The sequence below is a fragment of the Schistocerca nitens genome, chromosome 4 (assembly GCF_023898315.1).
Source record: "Schistocerca nitens isolate TAMUIC-IGC-003100 chromosome 4, iqSchNite1.1, whole genome shotgun sequence".
NCBI classification, from domain to species: domain Eukaryota; kingdom Metazoa; phylum Arthropoda; class Insecta; order Orthoptera; family Acrididae; genus Schistocerca; species Schistocerca nitens.
The window spans coordinates 563,908,320-563,929,528 of record NC_064617.1 but is presented as its reverse complement, the minus strand read 5'-3'; the positions used below and the strand labels follow the sequence as shown (position 1 = coordinate 563,929,528).

The window sequence follows — 21,209 nt, the reverse complement described above, 5'->3', positions numbered from 1 at the left end:
AGAATTTACATTTCTCGGAGAAAGGTGGCATAAATAGTAAAGTTGAATATACGGTATGCAGATCGATGTTTTCAATAGGTCACGGCGGGAGAACGGACGTAAATGATCATTGCCAAAAGAGGCAAGCACAAATAAGCGTCATCGGCATCTAGAAGTAGCAAGAAGATGAATTCGTTTTTTTAAGAGAAAGACTCCAGCAATGCCCAAACAAAGACTGGCTGCTGAAGAAGGTGGCCAACGGCCTTGCTCGGTATCACCAGTTCCCGTCAGTTAAGTGCTGTCGGGCTGGGCTAGCACCTGGATGGGTGACCATCCCGTCTGCCGAGCGCTGTTGGCAAGCGAGGTGCACTCAGCTCTTTTGAGGCCAATTGAGAAGCTACGTGGTGGAGAAGTAGCGGCTCCGGTCCGAACACGCGACCAGGAGAGCGATGAGCTGACCACAGGCATCCAGTGACACCTCTGGGCCTTCATGGTCTGTTAAGACGGAGTACAGTTTTTTCAGTTTAATGCTGAAGAAGGTACGTATGCGCAACATGCCGTCTATCACAGTCACAGCCTTCGCTGAAATGTCTGTATTTTCGGCAGGCGTAAACATTGTTGTGCTATAACAAAAAAAAAAAAAAAAAAAAAGAAGCAAGTGTTGTTAATGTGTTTGCCGCCATGTTTTTACAGTAACAGCTAATGAATTACAAAACGCAAAATACATTTGTAAAATGACTGGCACATAAAATCACAAAGCAATGAAAATGATCCATTAATATTTCGATATTACATCCCTCGTTTGGGCAGAAAAGTCAAAATTTTGGATGTTAGCGATGTGCCAACTGAAACAGCGAATACACAAGTTCACTTTATTGAGACAATTTTGTCAAAATATGGTTTACTGGACAAAGTAATTGCATTTTCTGCCGACAAAGAAAATACAAATTGTAGAGGAGCCAACCGTAATGGACACAGAATATTTGCCAGAAACTTCAAGCAAAATTAAATAAATCGCTTCTTGGAGTGGGCTGTGGTGCTCACGTTTTGCACAACGGTGTTCAGTTAGCAGCAGACGAGTTACCAATTGACGTTGAGGTGATTTTGTTCAAAATTTACGAATTTTCTGAAACATATGCTGTTAGAACCCATGCCTAAAAAGAATTTTGTGAGTTTACTGGCGTCGAATAAAGGTCCCTGTTAAGTAACAGCAAAAACGTTGCCCGTTTTCCTACCTTGCAGAGAGTTATGGATATTTTCGAAGGACGTAAGTCATACTTCTTGTTCCTTGACAACTGCCTTCAAATTTTACTAAATTTCTTCTCCCCATTCAGGTTGAGATTTTTAGCAGCTCAGAAGTTTTTATTGTTACCACTGAACAAACTGAGAGTCAAAGTATCTCGCTCGTTGCAATTTATAACTTGACTGACAGTCTTATAGAGAAGTTAATATCTAGGTAGGTCAACAAATTCATAACAACATCAGTTAAATAATCGTTAAATAATCTTGCGGAAGAAGGAATTATTACAGGAAAAGAGTTCTTCAGATCATTCGAAATATATTTTTGATAAATGCCTGAATTACATAAAAAAATGGATCTCTGGTCAGTATTCAAACATTCAGATTCTACTCAGGTTCAGGATTTTCTTAGGTTGTTGTCTCAATAAGGTATTATTCTGTCTGCTTTGAATCAGAATTCATTTTTCGATGAGTCTGAACGTGTTATGAACTTAATTGAACAGCGTATGAAAGGTTGGGTAACGAGGAAAGCGCCTCTAGAAGAGAGGTGGACTGCAATGTTTTAAAAAAAATTACGAAATTTACAATATTTCTTTGGAAAATTAGAGAAAATTTTGCGTTAGGTCTGCCAGATACAAATGCTTCAGTAGAAAGATTTTTCAGTTTGATTAACAAGTACTGGCATCACTAAAAAGGTGGTGCTAGTTTTGGTACAATGACACAACGACCGGCTCTTGTTGATGATAAGGATGTCTGGTTTGTTGGACGGTCAGCAACGCTGTTATCAGCGCCCGTACAAGTTCCCAATCTTTACTCTGCCAAGTCTCGCCATTTTCGCGATTGATGATGAAATAATGAGAACAACAGAAACACCCAGTCGCAGGCGGAGAAAATCCCCGACCCGGCCGGGAATCGAAGTCAGGACCCCCTGATCCAGAGGCAGCAACGCTAACCACTGTACCACGAGTTGCGGTCTCGTGTGTTGCAGGAAGGAGTCTAACTTTTTGTATGTACTGTTTAACAACGGATTGGCACTGTGCAGCGTCTGACCAGAATATGATCGGCAGTGCAGATTGAAACGTGTAGTTGCTAAAAAACGGCTGTGATCCAGAAGGTGTCTTGCTTGAGGTGTGGTCAAAAGCCACAATATCACTGCGTCTTTGTTCGCGAAATTCGCGAGAGCAAATTTCGAGTTGTGTACACTTATCATACACAAAAGTGACATCATTCTCTGGAAAGCAACTTGAGAAGTCACTGAATTATTGTTATCGGACTTGTCCAATTTCTCAGATTCCGATTTGGTTTGGACGTTATGATAGTGAAACCGTTTAAGCACCTTGTCTGACGAATATAGCGTAACTGTCAACTGTACCGCCAGATACGTCCGACGAATATTTTATCAAGTACCCGTTTGCCTCTGCTTGACTTCTCCTCGATGGCCGCGAAATAACGGATACGCACGAGTTTAACATAACAATGCTGCCTCTTTTCATTGATTATGTTACATAACTCCACGATCACGCCCATGGGAAAGTGTGCAGCTGACCGGTCGCCGCGTCGTCCTTCACCATGTGGTATCATGCGGCTGCATTGCGGCGGGGCATGGGGTCAGCACACCGGTCTTCCGGCCGTTGTCAGCTTTGTAAACCTTGAAACCGCCACTTACTCATTCGAGTAGCTCCTGAGTTGGCCTCAGGAGGCTGAGCCGGCCCCGGCCCCGTTCCAGTCTTCCCAACAATGAAAAATCCCTGGCAGTACCAGTACTGCGCTTGGCAGTCAACCGCGCTGGCCACTCAGCTACGGAGATGAACTTTGTATCAATGGTTCAGTGAGAAAATAAAAGACCGAAAGGAGGACCTCTATACACTTTTGAGTAATTGCCCTGTATTTGTGTCCCAATTCTGTTTGTTTAAAATGTCTGAATGTCGGTCTATTTTAATAAATTTCATCTATTTTCCTCTCTCATGGAATAATATCTCGTAAAAGTTCTGTTCTTAGAGACTAAGTATTCATTTCACAAGATCTTACAGTGAAGTTAATGTAAATATAGACATACAATCCGCAAACCATCTTGCGGTGCGTAGTGGAAGGTACTATTGGCATCATTTTGTTTTCCTCCTTCCCTGTTTCACTCGCGAATGGCGGGTCGGAAGAATGATTGCCGCTAAACCTCCGTATTAGCTCCAATTTATTTGAGTTTCTCGTCACGGTCATTTGTCTAGACGTATGAGGCATGAAGTAATATGTTGCTCGGCGCTTCCCGGAACGTACAATCTCGAGATATGAACAGTAAATTTATCCGTGATACACAACGCCTCTCTTGCAGAGTGTGCCACTGTAATTTGTTGAGCATCCCCGTAACGCTCTCGCGCCGACCAAGCGATGCCGTGGCGAAACGCGCCACCTTGCGTCAAATTTTCTGTATCTCTTCTATTGATCCGAACTGATCAGGGTTTCCAGGCTGTGCTCAACAGTCGGTCCATTGAGTGTTTTGTAAGCCACTTCTTTCGTTGATAAATTCCATTCCTTACGATTCTACCAGTGAATTTTAGCCTGGCGTCTACTTTTCCTACAATTTATTTTACGTGCTCTTTCCGCTTTCGGGCACTCTTGATCGTTACTCTTACGTAGTTACTGTTTCCACTGATTTGCCGCCAATGGTGTGATCGTACAGCTCATATTTTGTTCACTAAACGAGAGTGTGGAGTTGTATCATATCCCTCCCGCAAGTTAAGGTAAGCGGCATCAACCTGGGCGCCTCCCAGGATATCATTGATGAACAGAGCGAGCCGTGTTTCTTAAGATCTCTGTTTGCTGTATCCATGTCGACTTTATAGAGGAGATTCTCGTTCTCCAAAACCGTCATAATACGTAAGCACATTTCTCTAACAGGTTGATGTCAGCGATATACTCGTAAGCCTATAACATTGTGTGCAGTTTAATTACGACCCTTCTTGAAAGTAAGACTGGTCCCGTGTTTTCTCAGTCGCTAGGTACGCTTCGTTGCTCTGCGACGTGTGATAAACTGCGCCTAGAAGCGGAGCAAGTTTTTCCACATAATATCTGTATAAACTATCGCAGATATCTCATCTTGTTGTTTTTCCATCCGAGTCAACTGATTTCATTATCTGCCATATAAGCTTAAGTGTGATGACTGAATCAAGGAATTGTATTATGATCTTCCGGAATACTGAATTCAGAATTCTGGCCTTCTCTCTGTCATCTTCCGTTTCGGTGCCGGTATGGCCACTGAGCGACCACGTAAGATCAAAACTTGGTAGAGTTTTTAGTCGAATCGGTTGGCGAAACTATTTTCAAACTCACTGAACGCTTTTTGCATTGATTCCTTACGCTCATTTTCGCTTCTTTCAGCTTTTGTTTGTGTATATCCCTAAATTCCTTATAATTTATGTGACTATTTAAATAACTAGGTGCACTTATAGCAGTTTCAATGTTTATTTACTCCTTTGCTAAGTTGATTATGGACCGCTACACCTGGTCCACAAAAATTCAGATAACTAAGTAAATACATACCTAATTAACTGCGACGTAGTCCGACCATTAAAATGACGCGTTTACCCTCCTACATTCTTTACAACTGAATGTCATACCGAATGCGACAGAGCTACCTAGTTACACCATTCTATTCTAGTGTCCTCATTCGCACGTAGGACCTTGTAGCTTATCTGCTGTCTCACAGCTTTATCTGCAGGTCGTTTACTTTGAAATTAGTTTGGGCTGTCCATGCTTACTTTTAGTACCGATGAATGACGAAATTTCGAAGACACAACAGCTAACAGTTTTCATGCACAAGGTGCCGCAGGAGGAATGGTGAATATTCAGGAATATGACATGAACACTCATTGGAAAAACTTATTATGAATATATTCCCTGTTGCGAATGGTTTCCGAGACGCACACATTTTCACAGACGTGTGAGGCGACATCTCACCCGCACTTACCCAAGCGCTGGATTGGTCTTAATAGTGCAGTTACCTGTCTACCAAGATCGCCAGCCCTTACGCCATTAGATTTTTGTTTATGTGTTTGGATGAAGTCCGAGGTGCACTAACGAAAGATGAATACGCGAAATGAAATACTTGACTGCGTCACGAACGCTGCTACCCTTATTAGGGAGTGTGCAGAGACACTCGGATAAAAGAGCACGACATATTATTCAGAGTGTGCACAAATGCTTTGAAGATGACAGCGGAATATTTGGAAATGTATTGTGAACTGTACGACAGCTGTCATGTGACGTGTACGATACTGCTTAGAGGTGGATGTGTAAAAATAGGTATTTTTCAACTGGTACTTTGTGAAACACCTGTTGTAATATTTACTAATTGTTGTACTTGTGTACATGTGAAAACCTAACAATGCATTGAATAATACAGAAAATTAATAACAATGTACATTAAGTGTTTTGCCGGCCGAAGTGGCCGTGCGGTTAAAGGCGCTGCAGTCTGGAACCGCAAGACCGCTACGGTCGCAGGTTCGAATCCTGCCTCGGGCATGGATGTTTGTGATGTCATTAGGTTAGTTAGGTTTAACTAGTTCTAAGTTCTAGGGGACTAATAACCTCAGCAGGTGAGTCCCATAGTGCTCAGAGCCATTTGAACCATTTTTTTTAAGTGTTTTCTGTCTCGGAAGACATTCACAACAGGTTATATGTCCATATGAAGTTCTTGGATTCAAACGCTTGTTCCTACCATATACCTGAATATTGACCACTCCTCCCGGGACACCCTGTGTAGTTTCAAAAGTCAGCATCAGTCAGCAATCGTGGTCTTCTCAATTCTTATGCGATCGCCTGTAAAACTTAAATAAGCCGCTATGGAAGTAGTACATCATTCTTACCTCATCCAGTATCGTGAACCTCCCCTTCTGAAAGAAATTAGGTATATAGCGGTCCACGTATTGCGAGAAGTTTTCAGTAATCGCTAGCGACCTTGTACGCGATTTTAGAAAGTCATATTTCGTCTCACCGAGCTGTCGTTAAGAAAAAAACACTGAGCAATCCCGACGGAGCGTGCAGAGTGCGGCGGCGGGCGGACGCGGAAACGCTGACGGCGGCGGCGACGTGACGAACCACAGCTGTAACGTGAGCGAGCCGCTTTTGACAGACAGAAGGACGAGTTGTGGCCACGCACGCAACCCGAGCTCGGCGTCCTGCTGAACGTATCTAATGCTGACCCCGTATTTCTGCGTGCACTGAAAACTCACTTCTTGAAGTGTGTGAGCGTGCGTATCGTATCACGTTCCTTGAAAACAAACAAACGTCACTACTGAATACGTCAGTGTTACTTATTTAACCTTGAGTTCCAGTTTACATTTAGTACGCTGAGTTACAGACAATCCAGAGGTGCAGTTATATCAGCAGTTACTGTTATTTATAACTCTGGTGAGACACTGGCTGCAAGGCGAAATGCGTTTCATTTAAGGATACCCACTGGAAATTGTAACATATAGAGCCGGAATGAGGTAAGCAGCATGCAAGGATTAGTCAGTTTGGCGCAAAAGTCGGATAGAAGCATTGTATCTCGGATCGGATCATTAAGGCCGGCCTTGGTGGCCGAGCGGTTCTAGGCGCTTTAGTCCGTAACCGCGCGACTGCTACGGTCGCAGGTTCGACTCCCGCCTAGGGCATGGATGTGTGTTATTTCCGTAGTTTAATTAGGTTTAAGTAGTTCTAAGTTCTAGGGGACTGATGACCTTCGATGTTAAGTCCCATAGTGCTCAGAGCCATTCGAGCCATTTTTGAAGTCGTATTTACCACTTTACGGTTATTAAACTCATCCACTTGTCAGTGATTAGGAGTGCACGATGGCATCGTTCCACCACTTCCGCAGCCGGGGTCGCTAATGTACGTCTGTCTGATGGAGCTCGACTCGAAAGTAGCAGGTTCAACGGCGAGGGTAGAGGTGGTGGCGATCGGACAGGCTTTGAGCCAGCGTTCTGGATTAAATTCCAAACTTCTCCACGGCGTCTCAGGCCACTTGATACTTTCGATGGTGATACGCCCGTCAGATGGGAACGTGAAGCTCGGCGACTCCCTTAGTACTGTTCGAAAGCAGTAGGCACCAGGTATCAGCTTCTCTCGCATCTCATTAACGTACAACACGAACATAGCACCATTCTACACAGACATCCACTGCAGCCTCCTACACATAAAACAGAATTCTCACCCTCAGCAAGGAATGGGACTATAGCGTGAGGAGGAAGAAAACCGATTACGCTTCTTAACCTGCCCACACGACATTCTGTCTCTCTCACCGGGCCTCCAGTCCACGTGTATTTTATTAACACCAGTCATCCAGCAAAAGCAGCTGCAATTATGCCTGAAGAAGGCACAGAATAATTTCCATTTAAATTATTTCGCGTGACACTTGAGTATTTCTTTCAAAGGAGAATCAATAAAGCAAAAGTTGTGTAAGTAAAACCTCGGGTGATATACAGCATGGCCATTGTCTGCGGCGGCTGTTTGGCATGATGCATGATAAAGTCTATCAGCTGGGAATGTAAAATAAACGAAAAATTTTGTTGCAGAATACGAAGTACTTTATTCCCCTATGACGGATACTATATATCTTACGAATACGCTTTATTTTCGTTTCAATTAAATTATAAGTCATTACAATGAATTATCAATTACAAAGGGCAAAGTCGAATTAGGTAACAAGCCTTATAAAGTTATGGCAAGATGTCTCCACTTATCACCGCCACTGCGGTACTCCTGTTACAACTATCGATGTACAAGCAGCTTCACAAATACCATCGCAAGTCTGAGATATTCCAAGAAAAATCTGCACAGTATTGGTGTTAAACCATACTCGGTATGTGTAGGGCACGAAGTGGACACTAACCATATCTTCTTAGCTTGCATGAATCACCATGACGTCAGCAGTGGAACCGCAAGACCGCTACGGTCGCAGGTTCGAATCCTACCTCGGGCATGGATGTTTGTGATGTCCTTAGGTTAGTTAGGTTTAACTAGTTCTAAGTTCTAGGGGACTAATGACCTCAGCAGTTGAGTCCCATAGTGCTCAGAGCCATTTGAACCATTTTTGAACGTCAGCAGTGCTCTCTTGCGGGATCATAATACACTTGAAATGTCATTTGCGAAATTTAATAACGTTGCTGTTAACAGAAATCTTTTACACGGTTGTAGTCATTTCCCCGTGAAGTGCGTTTTAAGCGTAAATGCCTAGTTTAAGTGACTATAATCAGTTCGTGTATACTGTAGTTCGTTTTTGCGTTGGTACAAGCGACGCATGGAGAAGAAACTCGGATTACACTTGTTGAACACTACTATAGGCCTGCCGAATGTAGCTTCCCCATCAAATACCTTCACCCCATGTTGTCTTGTTGCAAGCCTCTTCAACTCTGCATAACTACTGCACCTTACATTCACTTCAAACCGTTTAATGTAGTCAAGCCTTCGTCTCCAGCTACAATTTCTTACTCCCTACACTTCCCTCCACTACTAAACTGATGGTTCCTTCAAGTCTCACAGAATGGGACAAAGAATCGATTCCTTCTTTTACTCAGATTGTCCCACAAATTTATTCTCTCGCCAATGAAATTCAGTACGTCCTCGTTAGTTACCGACTCTGCTGATTTAATCTTAAGCATTGTCATTTGGCACCGTATTTCACAAGCTTCTGTTCTCTTGTTGTTTGAGTTGCTTATCAGCCACATTTCATTTCCGTGCTAGCCTGCACTCCAGACAAATATCTTGAGAAATGTCTTCCTAGCATTCAAATTTACAGTCCACGCTAAAAAATTTCTCTTTTTGAGACGTGCTATCATCGCTATTGTCAGTTTTCCTTTCACATCCTATCTACTTCGACCATTGTCATTTTGCTCCCCAAGTAACAAAATTCATGTGCTATTTATGCTGTCTAATTTCTGATATAGTACGTGAGAGTTTCAAATGTGGCGACGAACACTGGAGCACAAATCATATGCTACGGCCTCTCCTTAGCTTGCTGGCCAAATACGGCAGATGACTTTTTTTTTACAACCAGGACTCGAAGCAGCTATCTCCAGGCAAACACCGCCGCACTAGTGTGCTATAGCAATCAGGATGCAACAAAGTACTGGTGTATAGATGTGGGTGATGCGGTATACTCCGTGATGTTAAAAACAGTTGACGTACAGACCTTCCTGTATTAAGTAAATAAAATAGATAGCATGTTGCCTCTTTAATTATTCCGCCGAATCGGTAAGGAATTTGACAACAGTGAAATTTTTGAAACTTTCTGGCAGATCAATACTATATGCCGGACTGGGGCTGCAAACCAGAAACCTGTGCATTTCGTGGACAAGGGCTCGTCCGACTGAGCTACGGAAGCACGAGTTAGGAGCCGCTCGCACAGTCACACTTCCACCTTCCAAATTTCACGCAACTTTTCATGTATACCTTACGGGACTGGCAATACTGGAAGAAAGGATATTGCCCCACATTCTGGGGGATTGGTCTCAAAATGAATCTTCACTTTCAGCGGAGTATTCGCTGTTTTGAGTCTTCCTGCCAGGTTAAATCCGTTTGTCGGACCCACGTTCAGGTCCCCGTCTCGTACACAGTGCAACCTGCCAAGAAAACAGCGAACTCTCCGCTCAGAGTGAAAAGAAATTTTGGAAATGCAGCTCTTGGTGGCTGTCTTCGAAATTAATTTCGCGCGTGGCAAAATAATACTGAAATCACTATAAGTAACAATAACACTATGAAAAATTATGCAAGATGTAAAAAAAGTGTAAATTATCTTAAAATGTGATAGCACTAATACAAACGAAAAAAATAAGTCCAATAAAAATAAAACAGGAAGTAAATGATTCTGGATGCATTCTCAAAATATTTGGCACTTTTTTAACATCCTGTTTTTAAGTCTGCAACAGATTGTCCGATAGTGGATAATGTACATTCTGTTTGCAAGAACATCTGCATTTAGTAATACTAACACACACAGTCCAGCCACATGAATGTGACCACCGCCTATTTTCGACGTGAAAATGCAATAACCACTTACAAACGTCAGTTGGTAGCACTTTCAGTGGAGGGTTAACAAAGCATGTCGGGGGTATGCGGAAAACAGTGCAGTCGTCGTATTGCGGAAACAGAGCGATTTATCTGACGTCTAAAAGGGCTAGTTCGTAAACTGTTCGCGTGTCGCCGTGGTTAAAGAATGCAGTGCATGGCAAAATAGCGCTATCTAAAACTGGCGCTGAAGCAATTATTGTGGTGCACCACGGGCCGTAGATAACATGGGTGAAAGACGGCTATGAAGCTGTGCAAGGGCGAATAGAAGTGCAATTGTTGGGCAACTGGCCACCCAGAGGAACCAAGGGGCTACCAACAGTGTCTCCTCAACGACCCTTCCGCAAAAGATTCTTCTTGTGGGTCCCCGAAGAAGGCGCCTGATTCATGCAAACATCCTGACTGCTGTCCATAGGCGACGAGGGCTGGAATTTGCACGCGGATTCGGCAACTGGCTGTCCGCTGAGTAACGACAGGTGATCTTTTCAGACGAACCACTTTTTACGCACCGTCGGAGCGAAAGCAAACACTCTGAAACAATCGTCGAAGGGTCCAGGAAGCGTTATGGTCTGTGGAATGTTCTTGTGATCTCACCGTTCTGGAAGGCACAGTGGATCAACACAAGTAAGCAGCTGTTCTTTGGGAACCGCGTCCCACCTCTACACGCAGATTGCTTTTCATCGGCACAATGGCATCTTCCAGCAGGACAATGCAACATGTCACACAGCGTACTGTGTACATGCTTCGTTCGAAGATATCCAGGACGTTTTTACCGTACTCCTCTGGCTACCAAACCCCCAGATTTAAATCCAGTCGAGAATCCGAATGACCACCTTGATCGCGCCGTTCTCTCCACGAATCCACAACCGATAAATCTTGTGCAGCTGGCAGCAGCACTGGAGTTATCATGTCGCCATATGTCTTTCTGAAATGATAATTAAATCAAGACCCAAAGCTGCCGACAGATGTTGATATGCATCAACGGGGACAGTTGAAAATGTGTGCCCTGACCGGGACTCGAACCCGGGATCTCCTGCATACATGGCAGACGCTCTATCCATCTGAGCCACCGAGGGCACGGAGAATAGTGCGGCTGCAGGGATTTATCCCTTGCACGCTCCCCGTGAGACCCACATTCCCAACTTAATGTCCACACCCTACATTCGTAGTGTCCCTGCCCATTACACTCATTACTCGCGGCAGACAATCTTACAGAGTCCCATAAGAGTTCGGGCAATGCGTGAGCACGAATGTAGTGTGTGGACATTAAGTTTGGAACGTGGGTCTCATGGGGACCATGCAAGGGATAAATCCCTGCAGTCGCACTGTTCTCTGTGCCCTCGGTGGCTCAGATGGATAGAGCGTCTGACATGTAAGCAGGATATCCCGGGTTCGAGTCCCCGTCGGCGCACACTTTTTCAACTGCCCCCACTGATGTATATCAACGCCTGTCGGCAGCTTAGGGTCTTGATTTAATTATCATTTCATTCTAGAGAGGTGCACGGTCACCGATGGTAATATATATGTCTTTCTGATCACATTAACGTGCATGGATTGTGTGTGTATATACAGTGGAACTACAGTATAATTCTACAAGTCTTTTGCTAGTCTTGAAAAAAGGAAGAGACAGAGCAAGAGTGGCTGAGAACCAGGGAAGCACCTTGTACCGCTTAAAAGTGAAACGGACTTACAAGAACCTATTGCCTGTGGAACAATGACAAGTTCTTCACTGATGAACGTTAGCCCCAGCACCCAGCATGCTGCAAAAGAAAAGGAAATGTCAAGAGTACAACGGAACAAGGAAGGAAGTCGGCAAAGTAGTTTATCCGCTAAACGCCGGCAGCCCTCTCGAATGAAGAGACACGGAGATTGGGATGAAAGGAGAGGCAGAGGCGATTTCAAAGCGAGCAGTCACAAAGCTCGGCGGGGCTCTCCCCAGTAATTAGCGAGAGCTGCTCTTCCGCCACCGTGGTCGATGGCACGGCGATCGCAGCGACAGTCTGTCCAAATATTTATCTCTCCTACCAACTTTAACTCTTCCCCACCTATCCCACTCCACATCAGGGCTCCTCTCTCCTTTTTCCTCTCCATCCATCGCCATCTCTTTCCTCTTGTAAACACTACCCTACCCACACAACACACTCTGTCTTTCCCACGAACTGTATTTCCCACCATCCGCAGCAGCTCCTACCTCTCACCTACATATTTCCTACCCACACTTCTCTATCCTATGGAAAATACTCTGTTCTCCGACGGTACTTCTCAACCTGTGCAGGTCCTTCAGATTTTAAGTGAAAGTGCATTGTTTCAGAGATTTTTTTAAAAGAATTTTATCTTCCTGCCATGTGGTTTTAAAATGTATATATTTTTGTTTTTTAACTGTCCGACCTTGACTTTTAATTTAAAACAGAAAAACAGCCCTTATTTTGTTTCTAAGTCACATTATAATTTTTTTTAATTCGCTTTGCTGAAGAGCGGAATATTCTACCGCTGGCAACCCACCCCTTTCCCATATGGGATTAGGGGGATGAAATAACAATAAAGGAAAGAAACCTCGACGGCAGTGTTAACTACTTACAGTGTTGTGCTCTTTGTACATTAGCAAGCCATAACATTATGCGCCCTGACTCTGATTGCAGGTTCAGACCTGGACTGAAATCACTAGCCGTCATCCAGAACCTAATTATTTCTTTGTGTTTCTTTCGCTAACTGTGCTTGCAAATTAATTCCTGGCCTAGCACGCTAAAATGCAACTATGTGATTGAACTAAGCGAATAAAAGGATGTTTGGAAATCCCATTTTTGAAAAGAATTTTAATCACTCAACTCTAATCGGCTAGTTAAGGAGAAAATTAACGGTCTGAAAACTAACGTGTAAACCTATTGGAGGCGGAACAAATTCTAGGTCGGAGAAATGCGGACAAGCGGCCCACCTGTGTCGTTGTTGAAGGCAATACCTCAGAATTCCCTTGAAGTCTCTTCCATTCGTAGTCTCTCTTCCATTCATAGTGTTTATCTCGTCGTACTAGGTCCTCTATTTTCATGATACGGTAAATTTATTTAATTTAATTTTGTGGCTGTATTCGCTTTCTGTCGCAACAGTCTTCAGCTAACCCGACGGATAGAAATCTTGTGCGCTATCCCTCTGTCGACTGTGTTAGCTTTATTCTGTCTTGACGTATTTTAAGTGGTTGTGTTAGGTAGTTTCAGAAGCGGAGACTGGGGACCGGCCCAGCGTTAGCTTAAATGAACGAGGAAAACTGCATATAAAGCACTCAGGCCGGTCAGTGCACCAGACCAGGGGTTGTTAATCCACCGGAACTGGTTCACATGCTTATTTCACGAACTACATTTGCTGACTCATTTACTCAATAGCTCAATAGTATTTCTTTCTCTAACGACACAGTGCACCGAAAGATCTTAAACATTTCTGACTGTTCACTCGAGCAGTTAATCGACACATTGCGTAACAACAGTTTTGCACTTCAAGGGGGCGAAGTGAGTGGTATTCATAAAGAGGCTCATTAGATTGATTAGTTCGTTGCGATGATGTTTACCATTCGAGAGGAATTTCTTTTCTGTGAGCTGATACTGAAAACAGCTACAGCTGAAATACTTTTCGACATGCTCAGTACTTGGGGATATCATGGAATATGAACTCACTGCATGATACTTCGGGGGGAGGAGGGGGGATTGTGGGCCCAAAATAACTTAGCGTAACTCTTCATGAAATGGTGCAAACGGATTTAGAATCAATTAAATCAAAATCTATAAATTCAAGTCTTTTTAAAGTGCTTGTGAGGAGATAGGTGTGGAACACACTCGATCGCTCCTTTTTTAGTAATACTCGATGAGTTGCAATGGGTAAGGTACTAAAAAGAATCGATGAACTGACAAAGCAGGTATTCTGTTTGATAAAGGAGGAAAGACTCAGTGACAGGCTGTTTCAGTAACGGAAATTTTCTGTTAAAAATTCCTTACCTCACCGACATTTATGGGAAACTTAGCAGTTCATTTCCAGGTAATCAGGCAACTATGCTATTTTGGAATGAAGAAAGTAAAGGAGTTCATAAAAATATTAAAGCAGTACAAAACCGAATAGAAAGTTATATGCTAAGTATGTTCCCCATTCTAGTGTCACCGCTAGAGACACAGGCAATCCGATACTTTCAAAGAGTAATTGATCGTCTCGTCTCCCAGCGGGATAAATATCTTAACGTGTGTGGTGCTTACCTTTGTACGGAACCATTCCGAGGTCCCGTTGTGACGGGCGTTCTGTTTTCATTTGACTGTCCCTCTGAATACCGGACACAGTACGGAGTCCTTTGAGAGTCCAGCGCAGATGTTGCGACGAGTCGACACACCCAACTCGGCACGGACGTGCTAAGGCTGCCCCCTAGAGTTAGGATCGGACCAGCTGGACGTATGACGACGGGACTCCGAAGACCAGACCTTTTTGCGGAGCAGGTCCTCATGCCACAAGCGGATAGCATTGCTCTTATACGTGCAGACCACTGCTATAAATATACGAGTGTAACGAGAGAGAAAAGTGGTGTAAGTGGATGAAATCGACTTCTTCGCCAAAGCTGACACAAATGCAGTTGCGGTGGGAAAGTTGAGGTATCTTGTGTGAAGATGTGTCTGCGCGGTGTGTGGAAAAGACGCGGAGAAAGAGAAACGGGGATGGTGAGCAGACAGGAGTGTCGCGGTGGTCGACCAGGTGCAGCCGGGGAGAGCGCGGCGGCAGGGAGGAGGTAGAGAGCGGAGCCGCTCGAGACGAGAAAAAAGTCCCAAAGAAATACGCGGCGGCAGCGCAATGCGAACGGGCAAAGCGGCCGGGCGCGCCGCTTTTCCCGTCTGGAATGAGGACGGCGCGGCGCGGCGCGGCGGCTAGCCCAGCTGAATGACGGCTGCTGGCGAGCGACGCACGTACTGCTGAGTGCGCTGGTGCAGTACTTCAGGAATTCACGTTCATCAATGAAGGTGTCTTCATCCCTCGTAACGCATTTATTTCAGAGTCTGGAGGGACGTGATTTTTGCAGCAGTAAATTACTCCATCAGTTTGTTGATTACGGCAATGGCTTTATGTATTTACATCTACACCATTACTCTGAAATTTAGATTTAAGTGCCTGGCAGAGGGTTCATCGAACTATCTTCAAGTTATTTCTCTACTGTTCCACTCTCGAACACAGGAAAAACGTGCGAGATCTGATTTATTATATACTGACGAGCCAAAGAAACTGGTACACTTGACTAATATCGTGCAGGGCCCCCGCGAGCACGCAGAAGTGTCGCAACACGACGTGGTATGGACTCGACTAATGTCTGAAGTAGTGCTGGAGGGAACTGACATCATAAATCTTGCAGGGCTGTTTATAAATCCGTAAGAGTACGAGGGGGGTGGAGATCTCTTCTGAACAGCACGTTGAAAGGCATCCCAGATATGCTCAATAGTGTTCTTGTCTGGGGAGTCTGGTAGCGAGCGGAAGTGTTTACACTCAGAAGAGTGTTCCTGAACCACTCTGTTGCAATTCTGGACGTGTGGGGTGTCGTATTCTCCTGCTGGAATTGCCCAAGTCCGTCGTAAGGCACAATGGACACGAAACGATGCAGGTGATCAGACAGGATGCTTACGTACGTGTCACCTGTCACAGTCGTATCTAGATGTATCGAGGGTCCCATATCACTCCAACTGCACACACCCCACACCATCACAGAGCTCCCACCAGCTTGAACACTTTCCTGCTGAAGTGCAGGGTCCATGGACTCACCAAGTTGTCTCCATACCCGTACACGTCCATCCGCTCGACACAATTTGTAACGAGACTCGTCCGACCAGACAACTTGTTTCCCGTCATCAGTAGTCCAATGTCGGTGTTGTGTCGTGCTGTCATCAAAGGTACACGGATGGGGCTTCGGCCCCGAAAGCCCATATCGATGATGTTTCGTTGAATGGTTCGCACACTGACACTTATTGATGACCCAGCATTGAAATCTGCAGCAATTTGCACAAGTGTTGCACTTCTGCCACGTTGAACGAGTCTCTTCAGTCGTCGTTGGTCTCGTTCTTGAAGAATATTTTCCGGCCTCAGCGATGTCGTAGATTTGATGTTTTACAGGATTCCTGTTATTCACGGTACACTTGTGAAATGGTCGTACGGGAAAATCCCCACTTCATCGCTACCTCAGAGATGCTGTGTCCCATCGCTCGTGCGCCGACTATAACACCAAGTTCAAACAAACTTGAATCTTGATAATCTGCCGTTGTAGCAGCAGTCACCTAACAACTGCATCAGAAACTTGCTGTCTTATATAGGCGATGCCGACCGCGGAGCGGTATTCTAACTGTTTACATCTCTTTGTATTTGAATACGCATGCCCATACTAGTCCCTTTGGCGCTTCAGTGTATTATGATGATAATATCTCCATATGTACGTGGGCGTCAACAAAACTTGGCGATTGGAAATTCATGAGAAGATACTGCCGCAATGAAAAATGCCTTTATTTTACTGACTGCCACTCCGCGTAGCCAGCCGATGTGGCCGAGCGGTTCTAGGCGCTACAATCTGGAACCGCGCGACCGCTACGGTCGCAGGTTCGAATCCTGCCTCGGGCATGGATGTGTGTGATGTCCTTAGGTTAGTTAGGTTTAAGTAGTTCTTGGGGACTGATGACCTCAGAAGCTGAGTCTCATAGTGCTCAGAGCCATTTTGAACCACTTCGCGTACCATATCTGCGGTGCTCTCTCCCCCACTTCGCGATAATACAAAACTAGCTGTTCTTCTTTGAACTTTTTCTCCGTCAACCCTATCTCATACGGTTCCCACGGCGCCACCAATACTCTAGAAGAGGACGTACAAGCTTAGTTTAGGCAATCTCTCTTAGTAGACGTGTTGCATTTTCGAAGTGATAAATCGGAATCTTTGGTTCGTTTTCCCCACAACGTTATCTATGTAGTCGTTCCAATTTAAGTTACTGGTAATTGCAATCCCTAAATATTTAGTGGAATTTACAGTCTTTCAATTTTGTCTGCTTTATCGTGTTACCGAAATTTAGTGAATTAGTTTCAATACTCATGTGAAAGATGTCACACTGAGCCGTGGTAAAAAAAATTGCTGTTTTGAAGAGCGCGCCGCAGCGCGTTGTGTGAAGCAGTCGCCCTCCGTTTCTGGCGCTGGCGCCGCTGTGGCAATCGCAGCTTTGGTGTCTCCCTCTGGTGGGAAAGCGGAAAGGTTGCCTGTCACGTGCATTTAAGGGGCGCTATCAGCTCGGAGTGGGGCAGTCGGGGTGAGGCTAGGTCAGTCTCGAGTCACCAGTTGCTGGTCTGTCTCTCGTTCGCATTTTGTGCGGCAGTTAGTGTCTGTCTGTCGTTGGAGTGATAGTATTTCTGTCATTTGGATCAAACTTTAAAGCCAGAAAATGAGAGTCTTGCCACTCCGCCAGTAACAGAACTCAGCTAGTGGTCGCCCGGTCGGGGCTGAGTTCCTGCATCTGAGTCTGCGCGTTAGGCCGCCAGTCTGCTCGAGTTGCTCAGGTAATGGTCATTGGCGGTTGGATCGATCGGTTGGTCGGTCGCGCACTGAGACACAAAATGACTTGTCCGCCTTGAGCGTCGGCGCACGTGAGGTCCCCACGCGAGTCCAGTGGGCCGCGCCGTATGGAAAGGGGTAGTGGCTTCACGGTTGACACGAGAGCAACAGGAGTGAAACCACATCGGACTGGCCGGGGCGAGCTGCGACGCCGTGAGACGGGAGATCGACGCGCCTTCCTGCGTCCGTTGAAGCGGCTGGCAGCGGACAGTTTGGGAGAGCGTTGGCGGTGCTGCGCCAGGTCTTCGCCAGAAATCGCAGTTTATTAGAAGTGATTGGAGATATGTTGTTTCATTTACTTGTTAAATTCTACTTGTTTTCTTGATGAGGTCAGCAGCCGCTTTGTTTTGGGGGCGTCCCACCATTCTTCTCCGTTTGCCCACCCACGGGAAGGTGGTTATTTGTGAATTGGATGGTCCGTTTTTCCCTTGTGGAGTTGGAGAGGGTTAGAGCAATCTGCGGTTCGGGTTGTTCAGTAATCCCCCTGTCAATGTGCCATACGTTCATAGCTGCCTCTGTCATGTTTGTCGGATTCGGTGTTAACGAATTTATAGAATTAAGGTGTAAAGGCCGAATTCCTGAAATATGTTTTATCTTGCCTATCATCTTGCGAGGCGGTATATGCGTAATGTAGAGCATGTTGTACATTTTATGTAAGTCTGAAATTCATGGGTTTTATTTAAATAGTCAATATTATAAAGTTGCCACCCTTCCACCATAAGAGTCCTTTTAAAAAACAAATGCACTTTCGGTGGAAAATAATTTCTTAGTGTGAGTGTTTGCACCATTTCCATTCCTCTTACGGGGTGCATAGTTAATGTGTTTGTGTGAGTTGTTAAAATTTTTAGTTTAAAGTAATCTGGTGTGTTGCAGATTTGCACCTGTTTAGTCTTTCAGAGGTTGTTGTGAGCGGTCGTGACTACGGCGGTGATGAAAGGGAGCGGCAAGCTTCTCAGCCCGAAGGCTAACACTGTCAATATTGTTCTTTCTGCCTCTAAATAAAATTGTAACTTGTTATTTCGATGGTGCTTTTCTGCTAATAAATTTTAAATCTATTTTTGAAATGGTTTTTATGAATAAATTTCATCAGTTACTCCCTGGCAACTACTTCCACGCTCACCTAGTGTGATTAAATGTGTTAATGTTCTTGATGAATCGTTAGTAAATAAAGTAAATTCTTCATGAAAAGATTTTGAAAGTAAATTCACGGTTCACACACTTTTCATTATTTAGATCAATTGTCACTTTTCGCACCGTACATATATATTGTTTAAATAATTTGGCAATTGGTTTTTATTTTCTGATGACTATACTAGACGGTAAACGACAGCATCTGCTGCAAACAATCTAAAAGGACTGCTCAGATCGTCTCCTAAATCGTTTATGTAGATCAGGAACAACAGTAACTCTATAACACTTCATTGGGGAATGGTGGTGGTGGTGGTGGTTAGTGTTTAACGTCCCGTCGACAACGAGGTCATTAGAGACGGAGCGCAAGCTCGGGTTAGGGAAGGATTGGGAAGGAAATCGGCCGTGCCCTTTCAAAGGAACCATCCCGGCATTTGCCTGAAACGATCTAGGGAAATCACGGAAAACCTAAATCAGGATGGCCGGAGACGGGATTGAACCGTCGTCCTCCCGAATGCGAGTCCAGTGTGCTAACCACTGCGCCACCTCGCTCGGTCATTGGGGAATGCCAGATTTACTTCTGTTTTACTCGATGACTGCTGGCCATTTACCACGAAATGTGACGTTTCTGACAGTAACTCACGAATCCACTCGCAGAAATTAGAAGACGTTCCACCGAACGCAATTCGTTTAGAAGTCGCTTCTGAGGAAGGGTGTCAAAACCCTTCTTCAGATCTAAAAGTGTGGAATCAATTGGGCATCCCCTGCCAATAGCACTCATTACTGAGTGAGGAGAAAGGAATAGTAGTGTTTCACGAGAACTATATTTTCTGAATCCGTGGTTTGTTCGTTGTCAATAAATCTTTTCCTTCGAAGTAATTCACATTGTTCGAACACAATATATGTTCCAAAATTCTACCGCAAAATCGACGTTAGTGATACGGACTTGTTATTCAGCGTATTACTCCTATTTCCTTTCTTGAAGACTGGTGTGACTTGTGCAACTTTCCAGTCTTTAGGTGCGGCTCTTTGGAGGAGCGATCGGCTAGGTATGACTTAAGTACGGAGCTATTGTATCAACATACTCTGAAAGAAACCTAACTGATATACAGCACATTAAGCAGGGCGTTTCTCACCGCCGTCGGTGTGACATCACTTTTTTTTGGTGAGGGAACAGAGCAGAGGATGATTTACTGGATTGTTTGCGTTACACACCGCCGTTGACCCACTGCCTGTATTACACTGATTTAATTGACGAATACAGTGTCTCTATCGAGATATCGATATTTTCTTCCGATTTGAGTTACGAGCGTGTTGTAGTATGGGTTGAGTTGGGTTGTTTGGGGAAGGAGACCAGAAAGCGAGGTCATCGGTCTCATCGGATTAGGGAAGGATGGGGAGGGAAATCGGCCGTGCCCTTTCAAAGGAACCATCACGGCATTTGCCTGGAGCGATTTAGGGAAATCACGGAAAATGTAAATCAGGATGGCCGGACGCGTATTGTAGTATGGTCTTCGGCTCATCGGATGTTAAGACTTTCATCTTGGTATTGAGAAAACAAGACGGCTGGAGCACGCTTGACGTTCGAGCAACGAACATGTATTATGAAGTGGCTTTTCAAGATTGATAATGCCGTTGAAGTGCAACGTCAGTGGAGGCTGGAGTTTGAAACAGAACCGCCAACACGCCTAACAATTAAACGCATCATTGACAAGTTTTAATTGCATGGAACAATTTGTGATACTCACAAAGGAAGATCAGGAAGACAGCGTACAGCCACAAGTCCTGCTTCGTCGACTGTCGTGTTGGAAACGTTTGTTAATTCTCCACAGAAGTTCAAAAATGGTTGAAATGGCTCCGAGCCCTATGGGACCTGACATCTGAGGTCATCAGTCCCCTATAACTTAGAACTACTTAAACCTAACTAACCTAAAGACATCACACACATCCATGCCAGAGGCAGGATTCGAACCTGCGACCATGGCGGTCGCGCGGTTCCACACTGAAGCGCCTAGAATCGCTCGGCCGCACCTGCCGGCTCCACAGAAGTCTGCTACGCAATGAGCACATGAAGGGGGGGGGGGGGGGGGTTAGCAGTACAAGTGTACGAAGAATTGTGAAAGCTGCAAAGTGGAAAGCTTACATTACACGATTACTGCACGCGATTAATGATGACGATCCTGATCGCCGAATGCAGTTTTGCGAATGGTTTCAGCAAATGGTAACTACAGGA

General features: G+C 44.7%; 1 protein-coding gene and 1 non-coding gene across 2 annotated transcripts in view; both read right to left on the bottom strand.

Annotated features, from left to right (window-relative positions):
- The window catches only part of LOC126252429 (uncharacterized), a 615,381-nt gene that overhangs the window by 548,351 nt on the left and 45,821 nt on the right, over positions 1 to 21,209 (bottom strand). The gene's annotated exons all lie outside the window — the stretch shown is intronic.
- Positions 11,260 to 11,334, bottom strand: Trnat-ugu (transfer RNA threonine (anticodon UGU)). Its single transcript has one exon. It is a non-coding gene; the product is annotated as a tRNA-Thr (tRNA).